Source organism: Triticum dicoccoides, chromosome 2A, assembly GCF_002162155.2.
Source record: "Triticum dicoccoides isolate Atlit2015 ecotype Zavitan chromosome 2A, WEW_v2.0, whole genome shotgun sequence".
NCBI lineage: Eukaryota > Viridiplantae > Streptophyta > Magnoliopsida > Poales > Poaceae > Triticum > Triticum dicoccoides.
Window position 1 is genome coordinate 610,066,604 of NC_041382.1, and position 16,801 is coordinate 610,083,404.

A 16,801-nucleotide genomic window follows, 5' to 3' on the forward strand; every position below is an offset into this window, starting at 1 on the left:
GTTACCCAAAGGGGACTACAGAAGTATGTCTAACAAAACTCGAGTAAGTATCAAGTCAAATACATTGGGAAAAAACAGGATGCTACTCCACTGAACTATACACATATCAGCCAGGATTCAGCCTGCATTTCACCTCATGAGATCAGCTTGTGTATCGCCTCATGTACAGTGTAGAAGAGATTAGTTCCTTATGAATTTCTATATTTGTCAGGCGAACAAAGCCATACATTTCTCATTTCAATGGTGAGTAATTTTCTTTTAGTACCTACAATGGCAGAAAGTATTCCGTAAGTATCCCAAGTATATATAACAAAATGAGTACACGAGGAGAGAAGTGTATAATCAAAGGGAGCACATAACAAATGAGAATCATCTTCTTCATGCTGTTTTACGCATATGGAGTTCATGAGCAGGAATACAAAACGGGCTGATTTTCACTGAACTTGTGTAGAATCACATATTTTGAAATGGCAATAAGACATGGCCCACTACTTGAAACTGTAATCAATATTCTTTAGACACCACACTGAGTCCTTCAGCAACCATACAGAGTTCAAACAAACAGAATATTACCTATCTATTTCAGGGATTGCCTATTTTCTTCAGCAAGCCATACAGAGTTGAAACAGACAGAATATTACCTATCTAGTTCAGGGATTGCCTATTTTCTATCTAGTTCAATCATGCGATTTCCTTAACTTTACTGCCGACTCTTGGTAACATAAATATAACAGTAGCGACCCGTGATGAAAAACAGACAATGTCAATGGTTAACCAATTAATAAACCCCTTCACAGTTCAAAGACCACGTTCCCTTAGGACGAAATAGAGAATAGGAAATTTATTCAAAACCAATTCTGCAGTACTAATACGTGATGGAGAACAGCTATTGTCAATGTGTCAACAATTAAATAAATTCACATGTGTTTTTCACCCAGAGAATCCAAGACAGGAGCAACAAGTCAAGAAGCATGCACCAATGGAGTAATTAGATTAGGATTGAGAAATATTAGTTACTTATCCGGGAAGCTGTCCACCTTTTGATGGCTTTCCCGTTCAAATAAAGATGGCTCTTGCTAGCCACTGTGTTTTCACCCTCACGCTATATCGCAAATCTTCTCATTTTCAGTGGACTTCAACTAGACAAAAGCGATCTTTCATAGGATTATTGCATACAAGTAAATTTTGATGTCCTAAGCAGAGAAATACACAGGTAGGCGGTCACTTATCACAGGTCGAAGTTATTTTTTTTGGAATCAAGAGTATGTTTTGATTCAGTTCACCAGCATCAAGTATGAGATTATTGGTCAACTATACTTGCAACTAAAGTGTCTCCTAATTTGCAATTCTAACTATTGATCAACTACAACACGTGAGCACATGCACAGCTGTATTTGAGTTCCTTGCAGATTACAAAAGGAAACACAGACAAGCAAATATAACTGGGCCTTTATTTACATTGATTATTAAAGAACTAATACCTGTGCACTATAGAGAAATCAAACTGGAACCTGGTCGTAGCATCAATGATTTGGGCTCTAAACAAATTTGGCAGACAACAAGTGGAATTGTAATTGCCCAGGTAAAGGCTAAACATGCTGCACCGCCGCTCTTCCTCAGTCATCAATAATTCCTGGTTGTGCCCCTGCCTACCAATAGCTAGTAGTGATCAACAAGCCAAGAGAACACTAGTGCAGAACCGGGCAATAGCACCGGTTCGTAAGGCCCTTTAGTGCCGGTTCAGGAACCGGCACTAAAGTTTCGGCACTAAAGCCCCCCCCCCTTTAGTACCGGTTCAGCACGAACCAGTGCTAAAGGGGAACCACGTGGCACGAGCCAGCTCCGGGGGCCGGGAGCCCTTTAGTACCGGTTGGTAACACCAACCGGTACTAAATGGTTGTGGGTTTTTGTTTTATTTTGTATTTTTCAATTAAATTTGTGTTATCAATTTAATTTAGGATTGTTTCACGTTATAATGAGTTGTAGTCGTCGTCATCATCATCATCATCGCATATTAATAAATAAATAAACTCTAGCTAGCTAAAAATCATCATAGTCGTCTAATTACCACTATTTAATCATCATAGTCATTACCGCTAGCTATCTAATCATCATCAATGCTGGCTAGCTTAAAGAGGAAACATTCACTTTGTAACAGAAGCAAAGATATCATCAAGTTCAACATAATCATCACCAACATCGAAGTTCAGGACACGGACATGAGACAAGTACTAATTAAGAGCATGAACTAGTAGCTACTGATCCTGCTGCTCCCTCTCAGGTAGAATAGCATAGAACATGTATAGCTCTCCTGATTCATCATACTGGAGCATGCAGATGAATCTGTCTCCTAATCTTGGGTTGCGCTTCTCCTTGCTGCCCCCTAGTACTTCTCTGCGATCGTTAATAATTTTGCTCCAATCTTTCACTATTAAGCATTCTTCGCTTTCAGAAATCCTGAATGCACTCATGTGCAATGTAGGAAATCTTGGTCGTAAGCTAACCATTGACATGCGACCTTTTGTCTCGATCCACTGAGGCACAACTGTCATCGAAAGTCCCTGTTGAAGAACATCGTATAGTAATTAATATACTAAGCAATGAAAGTTTAGCTTCAAAAATAATGTATGCAAAAGATGCACTAATTAAGGACAAATATTTAAAATCTTACCATCTTTCAATTATAGATGTGACCGTAGTTCAATACGATCACCATTGGTCGCACGTTTTGAGTACTAACATTTCTAAGTTTAGGAAAAAAATTTATCTTGACAGTATTAAGATCCTCAAGCCATGAAACATAATGACTTATCTCCTCGCAGTTTAGTTGAGCCCCGGGGCAGTAGTAGGTCCTGTCTACCAAGCGCCGGACATGTTTGCTTGAACCGAAATAAGCTGACAATAGAAATTAGTTGTCAACTATTTTTGAATAAACTGTATGAAAGACATAAACATATGCATGCATGGTTGAGAAAAACTCACCAAATGGTAGAACTGGAGGCGTTTGCACATCGACCCAGATGTCTATATTACCTTCAATATCATCTTCCGGACGAATATCAAAGGTGATAACCATATCAGGCTTAAATGCATAAGCCTTGCATAGTGCTTGCCAAGGTTTGCATTCAAAATGGGTGTATGTGTCTCCATTATATAATTTGACGTTGAAAGTATACCCATGCTCCGTCTTCAAGTAAACTCTCTTTACCTCTATATCATCTATAGCACTAAAACCTATCTTATCCAAGACAAAAAATTTTGCATGGCAGGGGATGCGCTAGTAGAATAGTGAAAATTTAAAATTATAAGTTGAAGCAAATGAAGCATAAGTTTTGCATTCAAATAATAATTGACAGAGTGACTTATTGTATCAACTTCGAATGTCTCATCCAGCTTGATGCTGAAGCGCCTACCATCAACAAGGAAATTTTGGTCGCACAGACCGCGCTGATCTTCACAGTGTTCGCACATAATGAAATCTTTTTCGTCGTCAGATGACATTTCCTATGTTCATATAGGTGAAACATTAAACACCTATATCTAGCCAAATATATATTCATCTAACATTTGACATTAATATATCTAACTATATTCATCTCTAACAATTGACATTACTATATATTTAACTTTTTCTATCGAATTCATCTAACATTCGACATTAATGTAACATTTATATAAACTAAAAATATATAAAAAATTAAATAAACAGAAAAACTCATTAATAAATAATATTTTAATTAGATCATCAAATCTCAGATACCTAAATTTTCTTACTAAAAATAAACTAGTTATATTAATTATTCAACTAGTTCAAATCTCATATACCTAAATAAACTAGTTCGACAATTTTCTTACTAAAAATAAACTAGTTATATTAATTATTCAACTAGTTCAAATCTCATATACCTAATTAATATCTAGCTATATTCATCTCTAACAATTGACATTAATATATATTTAACTTTTCTATCTAATTCATCTAACATTCGACATTAATCTAATATTCAATCATCTAATTAACTTTTCTAAAAAACAGAAAATAGAAAATATGTAAAAAAAATATGTGTGTGTGTATGTGTGTGTATGTATGTGTGTGTATGTGTGTGTATGTGTGTGTGTATACTGCAGTGCCGCCCCGTACGCCGCCGCCCCGTACGTACGAGCGGGGACGCCGGCGTATGGGGCGGGGGCAGCGGCGTACGTACGGGCCGGTGCGCGCGGCACGGGTGTGAGAGAGACGTACGGCCGCGGCGATGACGACGGACGGCGGCGGCGTTCGGGGCGGCAGCGCGAGACGACGACGACGACGGGCGGCGGCGGGGACAGCGACGATGACGACGGATGATGGGCGACGGGCGGCGCGCGCGGCGATGTATCGCGAGAGGTTGGAGACGAAGTGGGGAGATGAAACTGAAATTTTTGTAAGTGCTATATATATAGGATGGGCCTTTAGTACCGGTTCGTGGCTCCAACCGGTACTAAAGGCTTATTTTCGTCAGGCCAAGCGGCGGGAAACGAAGGCTTTTAGTACCGGTTGGAGCCACCAACCGGTACTAAAGGCCTTGCGCTGCCACCTCAAAGTTTAGTCCCACCTCGCCCGGCGAAGGGCAGCCGCACTGGTTTATAAACCCAGCTGCGGCTACCTCTTCGAACTCCTCTATATAGAGCAGGCTTCTCGACCTAATTAATTAAGGCGCGCTGCCCTATGAGTCTGCTGGCCCTTCTGGGGATCAGGTACGAGTTGAGGTATGGAACCTGTCCATAAAGGACTAGTATTTTAAATTTTCTTTTGAGGATCTGGGGTAGTTTTTTTTAAGCTTACGTAACTCCTGAAATTACAAGAAGAGGATTTCGTCATAATACAGGACTTTCATGGGAAATAAGAACTTGATGATGCAAACAAAGAAGCTGTTTCAGTTTCATCGACTAGTATTTGACAAATGATTGTGTTCATGGTGCAATTAGACCAATATACATTAGATTTGCACACCAAGAGATTCAGTAACAGTATTCTGTTCATCCAATCTGAATCGCCATTAGTTTGAGGGCTACAATAGCTTTGTTTATCTCTTACCAGCTCAGAGCAAATATTGTATCCCAACAGATGTTGAATGAATTTTCCAAATAAAAGTTCGGTTGCTACAAACATATTCATTTTGAGATTTCAGATGAAAGGCAGCTTCGACGGTGTCTTGGCACTTCCTCAATAACGCTTCCTCGACCGGCCAGCGAAGACGGCGTCTTGCCGGTTTCCTGATCCGCCACTAGAGACGACATGACAGTGCGTCCTTGACCCGCTAGCGGTAACTGCGTCTTGCCGGTCTCCTGATCCGCCACCGGAGACAGCATGACGACACTTGCTTGACCCGCTAGCAGCGACGGCGCCTTGCCAGTTTCCCGACCCGCCATCGGAGACGGCATTACGGCGCTTCCTCGACCTGTTAGTGGAGACGACATCTTGGCGGTTCCTCGATCCGCCAGCGGAGAGGGCAAGACGGTGCTTCCTCGACCCGCCAGCGGCGACAGCCTCCGCATCCTCTGATTCTTCCGTCGATGAGGAATCGGTCAAAACGTGTGGGTTCTTCGCCGATCTGGCCGTCGTCGATCCGCCATCGGAGAGGCCTTGTTGGAGCTTCCATGATCCGGACCCATTTTTTGACATGTCGGCCTCGACATTTCGTCAAACACGTAGCAGGTCGGCCGGTGCGCCCAACGAGTGCTGCCTATGCTCGGTCGCCGTTGCTCCCGCCCTGCAGCTCCGCCCTGCTACTCGCCCGGCAGCAGCAGCTCGGTTGAGAGAAGCCGCCCGCGCCCGCCTCTGCGATGCTCTCAGTCCGCGCTAAAGCTCGTGCCCGCTCGTCGTGCTCTCGCTCGCGCGGCCACTCCTCATGCTCCCGCTCGTGCCTGCCAATGCTTGCGCCACCTAGTCCGTCTTTGGGTGTCAGGGTCACGTCCTGCTGCCCGGAGCTCCGAGCTCGCGTCACCGTGCCGCCGGGCCCAGCCGCCATGCTCGTCGACGCCCCGAGCGCAACTAGCCGAGCGCGAGGCGCCGCCCCGCGCCCGCAGCTGCGACCGCACGCCCGATCTCGCGCTGACCTGCAGGAGCACCGATGTCGCATGGCGCCGGCGGTGCCGACGGCAGTGAGCGCGGGGAGCATGGCGGGGCGTCACGGCGAGCATGCTCGTCGGCTGGGGATGTACGAGGCGCGGCATGGCGACGGCGGGGTTGAGCATGGCGCCAACGGGGATCTGTAAGGCGCAGACGGGGATGGGTAAGACGGTTTGGTTGTTTAATTTACATAGTTGAATCTCCATGGTTATCGTTTGAACAAAAGCGACATCATTACGTTGGACCTACTCTAGCTGGCGTGGACGAACCCTTCATGGATTGTTCGGTAAGATGAAAGATGCTGATCTCACCCCATCTGAAGATCGGAATGTGAGATCAAGACTGATATAGATCGAACGTCTCATCAACCCATACCATGAGTACTTATGTTTCGAGACAAGTGTATAACCTAATAGTTTTAAAGTGAGGGTCGCATGAGGTTTATGTGAGCTGTAGTTCAAAATTGGCCAATTTTTTGCTGTTTTGACCAACATTTGACCAAGGCACCAATATTTGACATATCCCAACCTAAGTGTAGATCCATGATGGAACAACAGTTCCTAACACAATAAATCTCAAAACTAAATTGGTTTGGTTGTTTAATTTACATATTTGAATCTCTATATGGCTATCATTTTAACAAACCCGACATAATTATGTTGGACCTACTCTGGCATGGACAAACTCTCCAAGAATTGTCCGGTAAAATGAAAGATGCTGAGATCAGCCCATCTCAAGATCGGAATATGAGATCGACACTGATATAGATCGACCGTCTCATCAACCCACCCCATCAATATTTTTGCTGCTTTGACCAACGGTTGACCAAGGCATACATTTTTTATATTTCCCAACCCAAGTGTAGATCGATGATGAAACAACACTTTTCTAATTGGCTGTGGGTGGTTGGCGGGTCGGGGTTGCGGCGGAGAGGTTGAAGCACCGTGGCACATCACCTACCCAGTCTGTGCACTGGTCGACGGCGACGACGTCCGTGGACGTCGTGTTCCTCCTTGCAGGCTCCGTTGTGGTGCTCCCACTCCTGCCGTCTTACTCCGGGTGAAAACTTGATCTTCGGATCGGACGGTGAAAACGTTCTTGGCCGTGCCCTTCCTGAAGGCGTCGTCTTGGAGTCCTTGGTCCAGCGTGTCCGTCGCACATCTTCGCGGATAATCACTCCTCGTGCTGGTGGTCTCCATCGGCTCTAAGCGGATTCGTTTTTTGCACATCTTATAGGTGCTTGGTAGTCTTTGAGGTTGTGTGTCGGTGCCCGACATTCATGTATCCTGTCTTGGGTGTGTGTGGCATGTGTTTGTATCGGTTGCTTCGATGTATGGGATGGTTGCTTTATACTAAAGCGGGGAAACTCTTTTTAGTTCGTTAATTGGCTTTCTCAAATGGCGGTGACTATACAAATATCGACGACAAGAATGTTACGGGAGAGGGTGCCGGATCGCCCCTCCATAATTCTTGGATTTGGTGGGTTTGTAACCATGATATAACTTTTACAAACAAATTTTAGTATTTCCTCTGTCTCAAAATAGATTTACAAACTAGAACATTCCCTCAAAAAATTATTACTTTTTTAAAATAAAAATAATTACTTCCCACCACCTGATTTAGGTGTACCGTTGTTTGCGCCAATATTTTTTAACCTCTCGCTAAAAGGTCCTAAATTAGCGTCTTTGTTCCCACCAAAAAATAGCTTATATTAACCTTCCCCCTAAATACCCTCCTAACAGAACCACTCCACGGCGTCTTCACGGGAGATTGGATCTGAGCTCTCGTCCGTGGTTCCTCTGTGTTGCCGACGTCATGACGGCGTCAACACGGCGAACCACACCCGAGTTAGCTGCACGGCGTCAGGTTATTCCTCCCGATCTCCTCCCTTCCTGGAACCTCCGCTCCTCGATCTCGCCCGCCTCCCTCTCCTCTGCGCCCGCCGACGTGGGCCGCGTCTCCGTGTCCTCGGCCATACCGGCGGCAGCAGCGATGCGGTCTGGCGTCGGCGCCGACGGAGTTCCCGTCTCATCCCCTTGCCCATTAATCTCGTGTCTGGACCAAGCACGACACTACCTCGGTGTTGCACGCCGCGACAATGCCCGCCCGGGCTCAAACCCCCCTCCCCCACGAGCTCTTCCTCGACGTGCCGCTCTTTTCGTCCCTTCTCTCCTCCGCTCGCCGCTTGGTCGTAGAACTGGTCAGGGCAGGGGACAACATGGCCGCCGCCAAGCAGCAGCCGCCGCTGTACATTGCCGTCGCCGACGACCGCCAGAGGAGCACCTTCCCCTGCATGCGCCCCATCCTGCAGAGCGCGCTCCAGCTCATGGGCTGCAAGCCACGCCACACCTTCAAGGTCTGTCTTCCCCCATCTTGCTTGTCCCACAATCTGTCAGCTCACTTCTTTTCCCTTGGGTTCAGTCTGAATCTTTAGATTAGACTCAGTATCCTACCATCTCTGCCGCATCCCTGAACCTCCATAGCAAGCGATGTAGATCAGTTTTTTTTGGTATTCCATACTCCTCATATCCTACTTCAATTGGCTGATGGGATCAGTCTCATAGTGTTTTTCGTTACAATTAGCGAGCGCTGTACATCTGCCTCATATCCTGCTTCAATTGGCTGAACCTACAGAGTGTATTTAATTAGTCTGATGTTCACAGCAGGGGTGGAGCTACTAGGAGCCTCTGATGCATAGGCATCAGGGTCGATGTTGATTTCTTCAAGCGATTGTGTAGAGTTGTTTGGCCGTGCACCAGGTTAGGCTGACAGCGCTGCATCAGGTACAGAGACAATCCCATGGCGGCCTTGTTCGGAACTGGTTCATGGGTAGGCCAGGTCTTGTTCAGACGTGGCCAGGCCTTGGCGTAGCCTTGTGGGCTGTAGCCTTTTGGGTACGTTTGGTGTGGCTGGGCATCAAGGCGTGAATGCCCTTAGGTGTTGTAGGGTCACGCCGACACGCGATCACTCGACGAACCACATCGGATGGGCGACGCTGCGCTAGGCTCGGTCTTTACACCTAGCATCATCCATGCTAATCCGATCAGTCACTGACCTCAGCTCTAGCTCAAAGGTAGAGTATGACATATAGATGTAGTAAATCTTAAATCTCGGGTTAACCATTGCAAAAATTGTGCTTTTAGGCGGTATCTTCTTAGATTTTTTTTTTAGTTCTATGTACAGGGGTATTCTGAAGTTGAGAATTCAGTTCATTTACTTGACTTTATCAAATGTGGGTAGCCACAAGACTGGAGACGCGAGACTTTGTGTATAGTCTAATAATGTTGCAATAAGTCGCTCCATCGTCGTATTTTCCCTCCTTTTTGCAATAATTCTTCATTCACATTTTTTCAGAAACTATTGCCAATGTACTAAGTCTTATTCAGAGATTGTCAATATTGTTGGGCGTGTCCTGCTCTCCCTCTTTTATATTTGGTTGTTTGGTCTCACACTGAAGGTGCTAGATGTAATGTGGACTCAGGGCCAGAACAGAGAAGAACCAGAGCAGCTAGACTCGGGTGTGTGTTCAAGGCAACAAATGCCCTCTTTTCCACTGAACCACCAACACATGCTAGCTCTGCTCTTTTGATGTTCACTTCCACAAAAAAAGACCACACTGTATCCATACCCGTGCATGCACAAGCCCACACTGTACTACACTATTTGGGTACACACTCAGTACAATATCTTCAGCTTCTACAATGGCTTGTCTGACTGGGTATATTTGGTTTCAATAAATTGATAGGAACGCAGCCAAAAGAACGCCGATAACCATAAGAAACAGAAGACAAAACATAAAATTGGATCAAAATCTTACTCGCAAGTAAGCTTTGAGAAGGTATGAGTCTAACTAAATATGTATGCCTCGCTGCTAAATATGGTTTCGTGTTTCAAGCATCTCATTGTTATATTACTTGCAGAGAAACTTGGAACTCACCCACACGAACGACGGAACATGGTCTAACACAGAGTCCTAGAAAGTTTGCGTAAGTACACTGACTTTTGGTTATTCTATAGTTATTTTATATAGTGTCAATATTGATGCCGTACCTATAATTGTTATTTTCATTTTTAGAACAAAGCACGTCAAGAGGTTCAAAACAAAGAAACTGAAACTGAAGGTCCACTTTCAAGTGAGCAGAAAAACAATATTTTCCAGACCGCATACAAAGAGACTCTGAAATGCAAGTCATCGCAGCCTTGTGGGTACGGATACATGGCCAAACCTTCAACTGGTTCTCAAAGGTTTCGTATCCAGGTTGAAGAGCAAGCTCGTGCTACAGCAGCCACCCAACAGCAAAACTCTGAGCTCAGCCAGCAGGTCAACGAATTACAAGATCAACTACAAGCTGAACGTGCAAACACACAAGAGAGGATTAACTTGGAGTGTACTGAGAGAGAACAACTTGAGGAGAGGTTAAAAGAAGGGCATGCTGAAAGGGAAAGATTGTTGGAATAGGAGCGGACATCAAGACCGGAATTTGAAAAAAACATGATGCCAAAGTTTGTAGCATTGAGCCAACAGATGGGAACCCAACAGGTGATTACAGTCATATGCTTGCGACCTTGTAAGATTTATGTTGCTTACTTGCATTGCTAAAAGTGCACTTATATTTACAGGTGCCTAAGGATTGACAAAGAAAATAGTAACCCAAACTTGCAAAATACAGTTTTATAGAGACCTAGTCCTAATAAGACTCCAGTTCAAGGCCAATTATTATTTCTTCAAATGCGCTCATACAAGCTGCAACAAGGAATTCTCGAATGTTTAAAGCAATGGTAAGTCACAACCTTACTTTTTCTTCATGTTCACTTGCATTTTATACGTCATTGGCATTCATTACTAGCTAGCTGCTTCTTCTCTTTCACCATGTGTTGCTGCATCGAGTCACAACTTAAACAAAAAATGAATATGTGCTAGTTAGGAACATGAACTTAACTGAAACTATACATCGGGTCACAACTTAAATCAGTAGCAGAACCTTTTAGTAGATGTACTTGTGCTTATGCTTTAGACATTTACACTTGTATGATTGTTCTAATCCCTCAGTTACATGCTTGTTGACACAGTATTAGTCTAGTTAGTCTGGCGATAGTTCCTTTTAACTATGGGGCTAGAATAATTGTATGGTGTATGTTATGTTGGACTCATTAACTAGAACTTTTTTTATTTCTTGATTGCAGGATCCAAAGAACTAGCTGGCCTGGACTCTAGATCACGGACCGTTTAGTCTTTGCAATTAATTAGGATGGCTAAATTATATCTGAGTTTCATTTTATGGATATTTGCTACGAGAATTATGAACTTTATGAATCTACATATTATACGTATGGTTTTGAAATTGTAATTGAATGCATGTATTTTTTTTACGGTTGCAATATGCTACAACCCACTTTCGGTTGCCACAAGCACCACCAAAAAAAGTGTTGCGTCATATCTCAGTCGATATGCCTACTATTTTGTTGCACTAGGATGTTGTAACGGATCACTTCATAATGTCTGGCACCACAAATTTTTTCATGACGCGATAACTGTTCGGTGCTACCAAAGTAATTTTTGTTGAAATAGAGTATCACCATGGAAATTTTAAATTGTCGCTATAGTTTCTCGCTACAAACATTTCAACTGTTGTGATACCTATTTATCACCACCAAAACAAGTATGTTGCAATTTCTTATTACGACGACAGGAATATTTGTTGCCATAAGTTAATGCCACAAGTGTAGTGGGTCGTGGCAACATGCCTAATGCGTCGAAACCAAGGATTGTTGCCATAGTTTATTGCCACAATTGTAGTGGGTCGTGGCAACATGCCTAATGCTACGAAAACAAGGATTGTTGCCATAGTTTTTTGCCACAAGTGTAGTGGGTCGTGGCAACATGCCTAATACCACGAAAATAGGGATTGTTGCCATAGTTTATTGCCACAGTTGACTATTGCCACGGAAGAGTAATGCGCCACGAAACGAGCGTCGTTGGCATAGGTTGTTGCCACAAATGTCTATCACCACGAGATATTAGGCGCCACGATTCGTTGCATGTTGCATTAAAGCTATCTCCATAAATATAATTGTGGCATCAAGTGAGTGTTGCCACGGGAAAACATGTGGCAACTTCCAACATGGATGTTGCAATAGCACACTTTATTGCCACGGTTGCTTTTTCGTGGCAATAACCTATTACCATGTGTCAAGTCGCAACAGCTGCCAACGAATGCCGTTTCGTGGCAATAGGTACTTATCGCCACGAAATGACATGTATTGCAACAAACGATTTTGTTGCAATAGACCCGGATCCTTGTAGTGCCTCCACCGGAGTGGTGCTCTTGCTGGTCAACAGGGGCGTGTACTTCTGCTCGCTACTATCGCGGCTTGCCGCTGCTGTTGCTTGTGCTCGCCGCCGGCGCCGTACTGCGGCAGCAGCTCCTGGTTGTGGTTGTTGCCGCCTGTAGCGGTGCTGCTGCTGGTAGTGTGCTTTTACATATCTTGGCCTGTATGTACTAGGTAAGTGTAAGACAAGTGTTTGTGCGAACGTTGATTTGAGTTGTAACTTTTCACAAGTACTAGGTGGCTGCTATGAGAAAGCAGGTAGGTGAGCTATTTGGCAGGTTTTACGGCAATGGTTGTTGGTTTCACGCATGAAATGCCTAGAATATATAAGAGCAACTCCAATGAAGCGACCCATTTCGTCCGCCCGTTTCCGTTTGGGTCGGCGCGGACAAAAGTGGCGGCCCAACGCGCGGACCCAAACTCAAATCGTGTACGCCCGGCATCCGTGCCGATCCATTTCCGGCCCAAAATTACGCCTGGAATGCGTCGGCGCGGACGCGAAGCGGACGCGCCGCGCGTCTCCTCGCCGTCCACCGCATCCCCATCTGGCGGCCACCCAACCGCCACGGTCAACATAATTTATGAAGACCGCCCACCTTGGACCCACGCGTTAGCGACGGCGGTCATCCTTTTTTAAGCCGGGCGTGCAGCGGGGCCGTCCTCATCCACTTACCACTTACCACTCGCCCCTCGTCCCCATCTGGCCACCCCTGCCCCCACGCCGTCGACAACCCTAGCTACCGCCAGCATGGGTTTCTTCTCCGGCATCGGCAGCAGTCGCAAGGGCAAAGCCCCCGCCCGCCATTCCCCCTCCCTCCCCGCCCTCCCCGCGTCGGCGCGCGCTCCCTGGCAGAGGCAGCGCATCAACGTGCCGTTGCACCAGTCCGAGTGGCACTGACACCACCGCGTGCCTCTGCCATACCCAGACGTGACGCTGCCGCATGACTGGCATTTGGATCCGGAGAGGATCCCAGTGCCGGCGGCGCCGCGGACGGCGAGGGCCCATGCGGAGGAGGTGCGGCACCGGCGGGTGTTGCTGATGTCGGAGCAGCGTGCCGACCCGCACTTCGCCGCCGACTCGCCCAACTAGGCTCGATGGTTCGCCTTCGAACACGAGGAAGCGAGGCGATGCGGCGTCCACGGCGTCGACCACAGCCTGCCGCCGCCCGCGCTCGTCGTCCGCGACGAGGACCAGGAGGCCAAGGCCACCTACCAGGCGGCCATCAAGAAGAGCGAGGAGGAGGAGTGGTGGAGGGAGGCGGACGAGGCGGCTTTCGAGGCTGCCATGGCGGAGGCCATGGCCCTCTCCGCGGAGGGCGACTGCGTCGTGCCGCCGGTGGCCCCGCCGTCCCCGCCCAAAGCCGAGCCGGAGGAGCCGGCCTACCGCGAGCGCTACTCCTGGACCGGAGTAGTGCGTGAGTGGGTCAGCGCTCCGCCGATCTGGCTCGGGGCGACGGAGAAGCAGGAGGCGGCCTACCTCGACCACTGGCGCCGTGTTCGGCTGGCCGAGGAGCGCCGGGAGGGCGAGCGTCTGCAGATGCTCGAGCGCGAGGCCGACGAGGAGGCGCGCCAGGCCCAGTCAGCGGCGGCAAAGCCCGGCATCGCCGCTGTTTGGAACACGACGTTCCCCTGGGCCAGCCCTGCGCCGACGTTGATCGACCTCACCGGTCCCGACGCAGACGCCGCCACCGCCGAGGACGCCTAGAGCAGCGCGTCGTCTTGTTTTTAGTGTTTTTATTAATGTAATGTGGACTTTCGCCGGCTTTCGTGGCCGGCTTTTATGTTTAATTAAATGCATATGTTTATTTTCAAACTGCTCGCAATATTTTTTTTTGACGCGCCGACAAAATGAGTCGGGCCAGCGTTGGGCGCTCGTGCCGACCCAAACACAGCGCCGGACGTTGTGTCCACCGGGCCGACCCAAACGGATAAAAAGCGGACGAAAGTGCCGTCCGTTTGGGTCGGTCCGTTGGAGTTGACTGTTGAAAGTGCTGCTTGAGTGCTGATTAGACGGGACTTCTCTACGCATAAATGTCATGATTAAAGCTGACTTAGCTAGTTCTACATGATTTTGTTGAATGTTCAACGTAAATATGTTTGACATGGTGAGGAACTTGAATATAGTCCAAAACATAAGTCAATGAGTTTTGCTTCGGTACACCGGCCCCCTCTTGAATATTTACACGAATCTTAAAGTTACTTAAATTTTACCGGAGCAAAACTAACTCTATTGTATATATACATGCTTGACGTAAAACTCTATTTGGCAAGGTATTATGATGGAAATTAGTGGGTTCATTTATGTGGCAGAGCCATAGACGTAGAGGCAGACTGTACTGTACGTTGTGCAGAGATGTGGAATCCTATATACTCCTACTTAAGAAGTTCATCCCCACTATCATATTTATCTAAACATGCAGACTATCCACATTAACATCTAGCTAAGTCAGCAACTCTAAACATCCATACGTGCCATGTCATGCCTTCAGTTTCCATTTGCATGCAAACAGGCCGAAGCCCACTTTCCTGCGGTAGTAGTAAACAACTTCGCCCACTTTATGCATTCTCCCGTGTCATTAATTGATGTTTAACTAGCGCACAGTTCTTCATAATGTTCCACCACACCATCTGATTCGTCTCCCTTAATCAGCTGCGTCATTACACCCCTTAAACTCCCTCGTGCCATCCAACTTCCTGCAAATTGCAGCCTGTAATAATGGCAAATCAAGGATTAAAAGCCCCCATTGGGGCACTGCGTTGTGGTGAGTGGTGACCGCAGGCTCAGCTCCAGTTAGATCACCGGCCTCTGATCATGTATCCGGATGGAGCGGTACGTGACCTAGGGCCTCGCCATCCTCTTCCTCTCCCAATCTCCCTATCCGATCCATTCTGTCCGCAGGTACCAAGCACCTACTCCCTCTATAAACTAATATAAGAGCGTTTAGATAACTAAAATAGTGATCTAAATGCTTTTATATTAGTTTACGGAGGGAGTACAAGTTACTGCTGCTGTATTTGCTCAAGGCCTTGAATTTGGAGACCTCCATCATCGACCGGCCGCAGGTAGCCTGCTGCAGCCCCCATAATCTTTGCTCCGTGATCGAAGTTTGGTGTCATATCCAGCGCCTCTACCCTGTGTCTCTTGCCTATTGCATCATGGACAAGTCCCCTGCTCTTATCTAGCCTTTGACTGCAGCAAAGACCTTGCCCATGAGTTGGTAAATAACCAATGGCGTCAATCCTCAATTATTTCTCCTAAATTAATCTTGCCCTGTGGTTAATTTTCTTTTTCTTCATGCACCTCTATTTTTTCTCATACTGAGTTACCGATTGTAGTGCTCGGCGAAATTTGGATTCTCCATTGCTGCAGGTCCTCCCCCTCATGGCATCTGTACCATGTAGCATGCTGCTCCTTCTTTTTTGTGTGAAATGTAGCAGTTTATTTCTGATTGCTCCGTTCCCAATCCTCCTATGTATTATCTTGCTACTTTAGCGTGAGGTTATGCTACATGATTTGCATATTATGTCCTCCCCCTCATGGCATCTATACCACGTGGCAGGATATTCCTTTTTCTGTTTTGAGGGAATCGTAGCAGGCTATTGCTGATAGCTCCATTAGTAATCCTCCTATTATCTGCAATTTTACCATAAGGTTGTGCTACATGATTTGCTTATTACTTTTTGCAACGCCTTCTGTAGTTCTGTTCAGAGATGGATGAAAGATCGAATTATTATTCACCCCATGGATGCATGTTTATTGATTTATTTTTTGGGGTTTTTGTCAAATTATGTTGCCTGATCATTTCTTATATCAGAATAACGAAGCATATATGATTGGACGTATATGATTAAGGTACAGGAAACAGTAGGATGTCTTATACAAATAAGTTAATTTTAACAGGCACGCATAAGATAATAAGGAAGATGATCACATCAGATTATCGAGCCATTCTTGATCACATCAGATTATCGAGCCATTCTTCACTACCAAAATCGTAGAAGCGTAGATTTTACTAGCCAGAGTCGTAGAATCATGTGAGTCAATATGAATCGTAAAGTCGTAGAATCGTACGATAGAATCGTGATTCTGACAACCTTGCGAACCGGTGCTAAAGGGCAACCACGTGGCACGAGCCAGCTCCGGGGGCCGGGAGCCCTTTAGTACCGGTTGGTAACCGGTACTAAAATGTTTGGGGTTTTTTTGGTTTTATGATTTCTTTTTCATTTAATTTTGTGTTTTCCATTTTAATTCTTTTTCGTTTGCTGGTATTTTACGGTATTACACATTGTACACGTTATGCATATATATATATATATATATATATATATATATATATATATATATATATATATATATATATA

The 16,801-nt window shown here is 45.9% G+C and overlaps 2 long non-coding RNA genes across 2 annotated transcripts; both read left to right on the forward strand.

Moving 5' to 3' along the window:
• Nucleotides 1-7,862: 7,862 nt before the first annotated feature.
• On the forward strand, nucleotides 7,863-10,061 carry LOC119355689. The gene is made up of 3 exons (XR_005171658.1): nucleotides 7,863-7,975; nucleotides 9,464-9,947; nucleotides 10,030-10,061. It is a non-coding gene; the product is annotated as an uncharacterized LOC119355689 (long non-coding RNA).
• A 124-nt stretch (nucleotides 10,062-10,185) lies between these two features.
• Nucleotides 10,186-11,544, forward strand: LOC119355688. Its single transcript, XR_005171657.1, has 3 exons — nucleotides 10,186-10,649; nucleotides 10,730-10,888; nucleotides 11,294-11,544. It is a non-coding gene; the product is annotated as an uncharacterized LOC119355688 (long non-coding RNA).
• The last annotated feature ends 5,257 nt before the right edge of the window (nucleotides 11,545-16,801 follow it).